Consider the following 10,929-nt stretch of genomic DNA (forward strand, 5'->3'; position numbering starts at 1 on the left):
GCTGCAGGTAGTTGCTGGCCCAACTACCATTTAATTAAAGTGGAACAGCTTCCACAGGCAAGAGGACATGAGCCGAAAGTTCAAGGCACACCCACCACAGCTGCATTCAACACCTACCCTGCTTAACAGGGTGGGGTGTTGGGGGGAAGAAGTTGAATCTGCAGCTCCTAGAACTGAAGCACCTAGCCTAACCACTGGCCTATAGCTGGAGTATTGGTTTTGCTGCCACTCAAACAATAGTTAATTCATGTGGAACAGTTTCCACAGGCAAAAGCAAGGGAGCTCCCCATCCCTATACACCAGACACCATGGCATTCACCTGGGTGGCTGGAGCCCCTGTTCACAGTCCTCCATGAGAAGTAGAGGGCAGATTTGAACCCACCAGGGCTGCTACCTAGGTGAGCAGCCTCTCTCCTGCATTATACAGGGAGAGACAGGTTTTTGTCAGCCCAATAAGATTGGATTAGTATAACAGCTTCAGCAGGGTGGGAACCCCAGACCGGTACTGTAAGGTAAGTGTCCATGAGCCGGTGGAGTGATTGGGCTTGGTTCATAAAGCCTGCCAGAGCATTCTGTGCTTCCACTCTGTTTTCGTCCTGTGCTTTCTCCACATCTTCAAATGCTTCTGTGCATGTTTGCGCTTTCTCCAAGATGTCTGTTTTCATCTTCTGGGACAACATCATTGTCCATGGAATCACTAAGTGCCATCCATTCCAATCGATTTATTGACACATTTAGACGTTTGTGGACTTTAATGCCATGGTTAGATGGTTCCCTCTTGGAGCATGGCTGATGACTGGAGCACTACAGAGGCTACCTTCCACAAGGATGTCTTCAAGTCCACTGTCTTGCATCACATTGCCTCCATCACACATGAAATTCACTGCACAATGCTTGTCTCCCGTCTCGAGGTGGTCATTGTCCAATTCATTTTGATTCCTCCATTTCATCAACCAGGCTTTGCAGATTGCTTCATCATAGATGACACAGGTCCAGTCTTGGCCCAGAGACTGGACCATAGCCGGAAAATATTTCATCATGGTGTACGCTGTATTAACATGAGTTGCTGGTGCAGGAATCGTTGAGCAGTAGCCAACATTTATAAAATAGCAGACAGCCGACGTCTCAAATCATAATGACAAATAATGGCCAATATGTTGATGTAATACATGGTAGAAAGAGGCTCCTACTGTCATGTGACTACAGACTTTTGTTTAACTGAAGGCAAAAAAGTACAGGGAAATGCATAAAATCTGTGACTTGGGGCTAAACAGGTCCCAAACACTACTATTTTAGGTACATAGTTGCATTATCAATTATATTTAGAAGATTTCTGCCAATTTTGGTCAAGATTAGCCAATGTTGCTTCCAGTTATGGCCCTTTTTGGGATTTTATGATTTTTCCAGGTTGGATGCCAGATAACCTTTAAACATTATGTGATGGGGAAAACTGCACCACTTCCAGCATCTCCATCCACCCTAGTGATGACCCCCAGCTCTGTGCCTAATGTGTGACCGCAATGACATTTTTCTAGCTGATGGGTTACTCTAACTCATTAATAAGACTCCTTTTTAAATCTGGCTGTAGGCTAAAAGGTAAATGCTGGGTGCTTGAGAAGGGGGAGTTGCCTTTTGTATTTGCCCAAACTCTGTCCTCCTTGCCATATAAACAAGGTTAATTCCTGCATTTGTCACAAATCCGACCCCTTCAAAGCAACTCCTCAAGCTCTAAGCCTTGTTCTGGACCCAGTTAAGTCCAACAAAGCTGTTCTTAGCTTCTAAAGAAGCCGGCTCTGTGTGATCTACGCAAGGAAGAAGGGAAGCAGCTTCAGTTGCATACTTAGCCCTGGTTGGAGCTGGGCTTCCCACAGGACATTTTGCATTAGGGCACCATGGGAAAAGCTGGGCTCCTGGCCTCCGACTTAAGAGGTGGAGGAAAACTATAGCCTGCAGGATCAAATAAGTAGGACCCGGTAGTGGGGTGGCTACCCCACTCCCTGAGAATTTAGGCTGCAGCAGGCCAGTGCACCTGTGCAGATGGGCAGCCAATCAGAGAATGACTTATTGGGAGCCAATCGGGGCCCAGATTGGAGACAGGCAATCAGGGCCAGGCTCAGCCCTATATAAAGGCTGCCCAGGAAGGGAGTAGTCAGTCTGTCCTAAACCTTCATGGGTGAAGGTCTGTCTCCAGAGGTGGGGAGATTAGCACCTAGGACAGCGCAGTGCTGGGCAGGCCTGGGGGAGCAGAAGGGAACTTCATCCCAGTGTCTGCCAGATTGCAGGCCCTGAGGGGAAGGGCCTAGCCTGTGCGAGGGGCCGAAGGGGAAGCGGCCCAAGGACTTAGACAGACAGAGGGAGGGCAGGATGGCTACCACTAGAGGGTCCCTGGGTTGGGACCCAGAGTAGTGGGTGGGCCTGGGTTCCCCCCCCTCCCCCTTGCCTTATACCCAGCTGACGGGAGTGGCTGTCTTGGGCTGCACCAACCCCCTGCCAAGAGGGCTGTGACTTTAGGGGTGTAGTTGCCCACATTGGCCAGGGCACAGAGAGACAGCTAAGTGACCCCACCCCCCCCCCCCCCCCCCGAAGGGAGCGAGGATGGACTAAGGGGCACTGCTGGAGGGCAGTGGCTCGAAGAGGATGCTGCAAGTTGAGAGCGACACAGGCTCAGACGCCAACCGAGGCTGAGACAACGGCCGGGACACCACCAGGACTGGGCGCTCCACTGGACTGAGCTAATTCCCGGAGTCACCAGCGGGAGGTGCTGTGGTTAGTCCCAACACCGTTATAGATCCCCATCTTGCAACGGGTGTCCTTGAAGAGCAGGGTTGGGGTAATTTTTCAGCTTTAGACCAGACCAGGAGTGAATTACCTTTACCCCACAAGAGGGCACTAACAGACAGGGCTGAAGGGCAACCTAGAGATGTTTTTGCACATCTGTTATAATTAAGGAACAATTAACTTCAATTTAAAACAAACTGCCCGGTGAGAACAATGTGCAGTAACAAACTGAAGAGGAAGTTTAAATGTGAGATTTCAGCTAAAGACATCGCATCTTCAAAGCCCTGTACAAAGTATTAAATATTGTTAAGTATTAGCTATCTAAATGAATCCTTCCCTTTCCAATTCAATGTGAAACAGCCGTGATAACTAATTATATGCAAGTTATTTCAACTAGGTCCATAGGAAAGTTTCATCTGACATCTTTCCATTTTGTTTTCATTCTAACCACACACACACAGCTTTACACTCCTAGACTATACGTCCAAATTTACGCTACATCCATTCAACACACATAATGGTCATCTGGCAAACAAACTGAATAGACAACACTAAGCAGGGGCTAGTGTATTGTAACACCTGAGGTATGTGAACTTGTGTACCTTAAAAACCCAAATCATAGATTTTAAGGTCAGAAGGGACCATTATGATCCCTTCATAATGGACTAGGGACCATTATGATCCTTGCACAACACAGGAGGTCACCCACCCACTCCTCTATCAAACCCCTGACCTATGTCTGAGCTATTGAAGTCCTCAAATCGTGGTTTAAAGACTGCAAGGTGTAGAGAATCCTCCAGTAAGTGACCTGTGCCCAGTGGTGAGTTGGAGCCGGTTCCCACCGGTTCGCAGGAACCAGTTGTTAAATTTAGAAGCCCTTTTAGAACCAGTTGTCCTGGTTCTAAAAATCAGAGGGGTAGCCGTGTTAGTCTGAATCTGTAAAAAAGCAACAGAGGGTCCTTCACTTGCATCTGAAGAAGTGAGGTTCTTGCCCACAAAAGCTTATGCTCCCAATACTTCTGTTAGTCTTAAAGGTACCACAGGACCCTCTGTTGCTTTTTATTGGTTCTAAAAGGGCTTTTACATTTAAAAAAAAAATCTCTGGCAGCTCCCTGCCCTGCTCCGGGCCCCAGCTCACCTAGGTCCGCCTCCTCCCCTGACATTCCCCCCCCGCTTCTCCTCCCCGTCCCCTGTTTCCCGTGAATCAGCCGATTTGTGGGAAGCAGGGCTTCCTGCAGGTGAGCTGGGGCGGGGGTGGGGCATGAGGAGGACTCCAGGCACCGTGTGGCCCAGCCCAGCTCCGGCCCAGCCCTGGCTGTGCAGCACTGCCTGGCTCTGGCCTGGCTCCAGCCCAGCCCCAACTCCGGCTGCGCGGCACTGCCTGACCCCGGGCCCCGGCCCTGGCTCCGGGCTGGGCCCCCGTGGGAGTAAGAGGCTGGTAGGGAACTGGTTCCTAAGATTTTGGCAGTTCATCACTGCCCATGCCCTACGCTGCAGAGGAAGGTGAAAAACCCAAATGCACATAAATCTAATGTACATTAAAGGGTTTAAGTCTCTCCAAGTTAATACTGGGCCTGACCATACATTCACTGAAGTCCACTGCAAAACTGTTNGGTGAGCCAGGATATGTGGCTGGCGCGATGGCCAGGAGGAGCACAGTCAGGGTGAAGAGACAGAGAGACCGGTTTTTCCACACTGCACCCACAACCCCCCCGGCCCTCTATGTAGCTTAGAGAGGATGTAGCACGTCTATATAGAGAAACGCCACTAGGGCCAGTGCTGTCCCCCCCCCCCCCCTCACCTGAGCGCTGGTTTTTCCATGCTTCTGAGCGATCTCCTTCACCGTGGGATTCTCTAGGAGGGGCACAGGGCTGTTCTCCCCCGAAGGGCTAAGGGAAGAGGATATGGAGAGTCCTGAACAAGGGCTGCTGCTCTCGGAGGACAGGCAGCACTTTGCAAACAGAAGGCTGGTGGGGAGTCGCCTTCACAGCACCGCTGGGAGGCAGAAAAGCCTCCTGCTGCTGGCTGGAGAAACAGGGAAGGGAGGGCACTGAGGGAGTCTGTCACTCTCCCCCTGAGCCAGCGACAGGGTCAACAAACGCCCCTTGGTGCTACTGTGCAAACAACAGCTGCTAATAACAGCCAGGACCCCTCCCTGGCCCCACTCACTCAGTCTCTCCCCTGCTTTGTCACAATGCGGCAGGGCCGTACCCCAGAACTCATCATGCAGTGGGACCCCTGTTATGTTGGCCAGGCTCTTGATAAAGATAAAAGAATCCAGTAAATGCTCTTGGGCCAAGCAACTCCACCCAAGTCAGTGAAATCAAACTGGAGTGAGAGCAGAATCCGGCCCAGTTAGCCTAGCGAAGATCTCAGCCAGACCTTGGCTGGGTGGGCCAGCATGACCAGCCACGAAGGAAGAGGACCCAGCTTGTATCTCAGAGTCAGCCCAGGCTACAGAAACACCTCTCAGGCCTCCAGCTCACACTCACTCCATTTGCCAGACAGTCAACACAGAGCCCTGCGATGGCGGTTCAGGGCAGAACTGCCCCTTTGTGCTACAGATGTGTGCTGTGGGCATCTACTGTCCCCAGAAGGTGTTTTCTGAGTCATGGAATCATAGAATATCAGGGTTGGAAGGGACCTCAGGAGGTCATCAAGTCCAACCCCCTGCTCAAAGCAGGACCAATCCCCCAACTAAATCATCCCAGCCAGGGCTTTGTCAAGCCTGACCTTAAAAACCTCTAAGGATGGAGATTCCACCACTTCCCTAGGGAAGTCATTCCAGTGCTTCACAACCCTCCTAGTGAAATAGTGTTTCCTAATATCCAACCTAAACTTCCCCCACTGCAATTTGAGACCATTGCTCCTTGTTCTGTCATCTGCCACCACGGAGAACAGCCAAGCTCCATCCTCTTTGGAACCCCCTTCAGGTAGTTGAAACAACTATCAAACCCCCCCCCCCATTTTTCTCTTCTGCACACTAAACAATCCCAGTCCCCTCAGACACTCTACGTACGTCATGTGCTCCAGCCCCCTAATCATTTTTGTTGCCCTCTGCTGGACTCTTTCCAATTTTTCCACATCCTTCTTGTAGTGTGGGGCCCAAAACTGGACACACTACTCCAGATGAGGCCTCACCAATGCCGAATAGAGGGGAATGATCATGTCCCTCGATCTGCTGGCAATGCCCCTACTTATACAGCCCAAAATGCCGCTAGCCTTCTTGGCAAAAAGGGCACACTGTTGACTCATATCCAGCTTCTTGTCCACTGTAACCCCTACTCCTTTTCTGCAGAACTGCTGCTTAGCCAGTCACCAGCATTGACTGTGGAGCAGCAAGACCCCCACCCCTTCTACCTCCCCCTCATCTCTGATTAGCTCACTGGACATTCTCCCTTTACAGGTCACTTTTGGAGCACAGTTCCGCTCTGAGAAACCAACATCATTGGCGTCCGTGACTCCAGATCACACGTGCACCGTGTTCCTCTAACGGCCGTGCAAACCTCACCCCAGGATCCCAGACCCTGGCTTCCTTCTGGTGCCCACGCTCACAAGGCAGTTGCTCCTGCTGGAATGCAGGCAGTGGTTCCCCTAGGGATACCCGAGGCAGACTGGAATCCGGCTCCCTAGCAGGAGGAAACACTGATCTCTGAACTTTAACAAGCAGACAGGACTGCGAACAGCACTGCCTGGGTCCTGTGTGTATTCACCTGTAGAGGTCTGGACTCACCCCTGCGTTGCCCCCTACTGGTTGCTTCGGGGAATCAGCTCTTCCAGCGTCCTGGAGCGCCCCCTGCAGGCCAGTGATCCGCCTGTCCTCTGTCCCCCCCATGTCCCTCCCGGACCCCGGTGCCCTTGTATCTGGGGCACTGCCCCCTGGCAGTACATCCCTCAATACTAGGGTCTCCCCTCCCTGGGGAACCCCCACTCACTATCCCTACCTCGCTTCAGAATAAGGCCACTGCCAGTCATCAACTAGCCCCCGCTCCCTGGGGCAGACTGCAGTATAGGCCACTCATCACTGGCAAGCGGGGTTTGGACCTGCTGCCTTGGACTAGCCCTGGGCTGCCCTCTGCAACCCCCAGTACCCCTTGGCCTGGGGGTTTCCAGGCTGGAGTTTCCCAGCTCCTCAGCCTTTCCCCAGCCCTGCTCCACTACAGGTACCCTGTGTCTAGCTCCCTGCAGCCAGGCCCTTCTCTCCCTGAAGGTAGAGAGAGACTCTTGGGCTCCTGGCTCCCAGCCTCTTTATAGGGCCTGCTGAGGCTGTTTGGGGCCTGGCCCCAGCTGCAGCCACTTCCCCCAGTCAGCTCAGCCTTCATGCTGTCTGCTCCCTGGGCTCTCTCAGGCCCTTCCAGGCAGGAGCAGGTGTCCACCCTGCTACATCACCCTCCAGCATAGCCCACTGCTGGTGCACGTTAGGGGTGACTTACCAGGGCAGGGCAGGGCAGCCCAAGGGACTATATGCGATGAGGACAATCCCCTTAGACTTGCAGTACTCCACCAGCTCGGGCTGGGTCAGGTAGGGGTGCAGCTCCACCTGGTGGAGAAACAATTATTGTATCTCATGCCCACGTCCCATTGCCTCAAGGTGCTCATGAGTGGGCTCTGAAGTGCCAGGAAGTCCTTCCCTAGGAGGGATGGGTGCAGCTTTCATCGGAAAGCCCAAAGCTGGGGCCTGGTTTGCTGAATATTAGGAGCCCCCATAACCCCAGGGTCAGATGAGCCTCCCTCCTGCCCTGGCCAAGTCTTCTCTTCTCAATCCCACATGCCTCTCCCAGCATTCTGGACCGAACATCAGATGCAGCTTCCTTCCTCCACACCCTGGCCTAAGAGAGGGGAAGCAAGGCTCAGGCTACAGCTTTCTGCCAGAACATAGAATCATAGAAGATTAGGGTTGGAAGGGACCTCAGGAGATCATCTAGTCCAACCCCCTACTCAAAGCAGGGCCAATCCCCCAACTAAATCATCTCAGCCAGGGCTTTGTCAAGCCTGGCCTTAAAAACCTCTAAGGAAGGAGATTCCACCACCTCCCTAGGTAACGCATTCCAGTGCTTCACCACCCTCATAGTGGATCAGGACCGATCAATCCCCCTTCACAGCATTCCCCATGGCCTCCTTCTGCAGAGTTAGCTATTGGCAGTGACAGCGACCGGCCGCAGGAAGACAGAACCTAATTGATTAGGCCGGTGGTTCTCAGCCTTCTCCACACCACGCCACGCCCCCCATGTTAAGAGGCAGCTTGGCCTAGTTAGGGGCAATTCGGAGCCATGAGATTTGGGCTTGAGCTTCCCCCTCTCCATGATTGTTTCCCCTTTGCCCATCTGGTCTATTTGGACCGCTGGCTTTTCAGTGCAGGGACTGTCTCGCACTGAGCACAGTGGGGTCCCACGCTTGGCTGGGCTCTGTGCTTCTGGGATACAAAGAAGCCCTTTTGGGCCACGCCCTCAAAGAGCGAGCACAACCTCTCTGGCTCTGCCCAAGCTGCGAACCCGGGCATTCGAATGCTGCATGAAGCACCCAAAGTCTGCTTAGCACAGTACAGAGGACGCCACAGCGGCAGCTTCTCAATTACTATTTGCAACTATAAGCAGCCCGATGCAAAGCTAGCATAAGCACTCCCTGGAGCGGAGACACCATTGCTACAGGCAGAGCAGGTGAGAGAGACAAGCTTTCGAGCTGCACAGAGCTGAAGGGGACTCACCTGCCTTGTCTCTCTCATAGCTGGGGACCAGCCTAGAACACCACGGCAAACTACACCGTTACAGGTGTAACTCAGACGCTGCCCTATCACAAGCCTTTACCTGGTTGGCGGCAGGTTTGATCCTGCACACGGACAGCAGCCTCTCCAGCTGGGAGACATTGAAGTTGGAAACCCCCACCGATTTCACCAGGCCTTCGTCCACCAGCTTCTCCATCGCCTGCCAAGAAAACAAAGAGGGGCTGGATGATTTAGTTGGGGATTGGTCCTGCTTTGAGCAGGGGGTTGGACTAGATGACCTCCTGAGGTCCCAAGTTCCAACCCTGATCTTCTATGATTCTATGCAGCAGGTCATGGGCTGGGCCCGCACAGCTAGGGAAACCCAGAGGGATGCTGGAATAATGGGCGAGTGACAATGCTCTGGCTGGCTTTGCCAGGGTGCAGGAACATTTGCAGCTGCCACCAGCTCCACCCGGAGCTGTGGGTGCTCAGCACCTGTGTCAAAACCCACCACCTCCTTAGGAACGTCTGCCTGTATACCTTTGAGGAGGTGGGCCCATGTGCATGGACCAGGCCCAGCAATTGGTGCTCTCATGTGCAACAGAAGTTCCTACCCCTGTGCTTACCCCCACCAGGCACTGTCCCACTGAACCAAAAAACAAACAAAAAAAACCCCAGCGCCGGCCTGCTGAACCAAACACCCCTCGTTCCCCCCTGAGCACTGCCCCGCTGAACCAAAACCAACCAACCCCGAGCGCCGCCCTGCAAGATTGGCTGCCCCTTACAAGGTGTCGCCCCAGCACGTGATTGGTAGGCTGGTGCCTGGAGCCAGTCCTGATTCTGTCCTCCATGCCCACCCAGGGCAGGTGTGCAGCTCCTAGGATGACTGTGATCAATCGGATTCAAGTGGCAGATCTCCATCTCTCCACGTACTTAGGCTGGGCCTTCAGGCAGTGCTGAGAACGGAGCGCCTTAAAACGCAGCCTACGCCTCGGGCGCCCACACAGGACAGCTTTGCCACTGAAGCTGCAGTGCTGTGCCCGAATTCGGCCTTCTGCACACACCCAGAACGACAGAGGTGAAAGGGAGCTGACTGGAATCGTAGCTCTAGTTCCCCTTCCGAACAGGTTTAAAAATATTTCTGTCGGCATGCGAGCGCCGCCTGTCTCCTCCCGTGAGGAATTAGCTCCTTCTCAGAGCCTTTGTATGTTTTAAATGAGGCTATTCCATTATCTCCAGCCAGACGAAAACCCTGCCCCAGCTCATGGCTCTTAACCTCGCTGGTAATTAACAATTGCTACGGCGGCAGGCGTGTTCAGCCTGTCTCTCTGTCTCTCGCAGAGAGACAGCAGAGGCTGCTGATGGGAAATATATGCGAGGAACACGAGCCAGCCATGAAGATCATTACGACTGGAGGGAGATGGGCAGCCTACACTGCTCTTTCCTCGCCGCTCACTGTGCGCTATGGGAAAGCCCGTCGAAGCCAATGAGAGTCTTTCCACTGGCTGCAAAGGGCTTTGGATCAGGTCCTGTGTGCTTATGGTATCCATCAATAGTGCACATCACCGAGACACGCAGGAGGTGGAAAATCAGAGCTTCCCCTGGTAAGGGACCCCTTCAAGGAACCCTAGAGAGACCCCCTCCATCCTAAATACCTCCATGTAGCTCAGGTGCCATATCCCATTGCTACTGCGCCTTTAGCTCACGCAGTAGCAGCTTGGGCTGAGGTGCAGAAGGTCCCAGGTTCTGTTCCTGCTTGTGACCTCCAATGAACATCATTGCACTTGGCCTGATGTACTGCCTCTTACCCTCCAGGTGTCCACGTAGTCCACATCCGACTGCAGAAGCAAGCCGTCCTTCTGAGGCATGAGCTCCCCGTTGATATTCTGCAGGGGAACAGACCAAGAGCCACTTTCTAGGGGGAAGCATCCCATGTGCATCTCTGGAACTGCTAAGAGTCCTGACCCGAATGAGTGGCGAGGCATCAAACACCCCAGCTGGCCCGTCCATCCCCGGGGAACACTCACCACCTCTGTCAGGGTTACTGCAATAGGAGGAAGTGCTAAAGAAAGGCAGGGGCGCTGGATGATGCAGCGTCAGCGAGGTCTGCATGAGGCTTTTCTAGAGAGTGAATATCCCGGCCTGTTTGCTTGACCCCGCTCCCGCTATTGCAGTCACGGCGAGGCAGTCCAGGCTCCTGAGCTCAAAGGAGAACGAGGCTGGGTCACGACTTGGATAGGAGACTCCCCTGCTCTGGTGTTGCAGAGTCAGTGCAGATCCAATTCAGCAGTAAGCGTAATTACCCCAATGGAGTGTAACGCTGGTGTTCTCACAAGTCCCCCTCCTCTTACCAAAATCGCCAAGAGATCCTCATTGATCATGCCTGGTCAGGATGACTCTTCTATGTCCCATCCAGAAGACCCACCTACACCCTGCCCAACACCCGATTA

The sequence above is a fragment of the Trachemys scripta genome, chromosome 2 (assembly GCF_013100865.1).
Source record: "Trachemys scripta elegans isolate TJP31775 chromosome 2, CAS_Tse_1.0, whole genome shotgun sequence".
NCBI classification, from domain to species: domain Eukaryota; kingdom Metazoa; phylum Chordata; order Testudines; family Emydidae; genus Trachemys; species Trachemys scripta.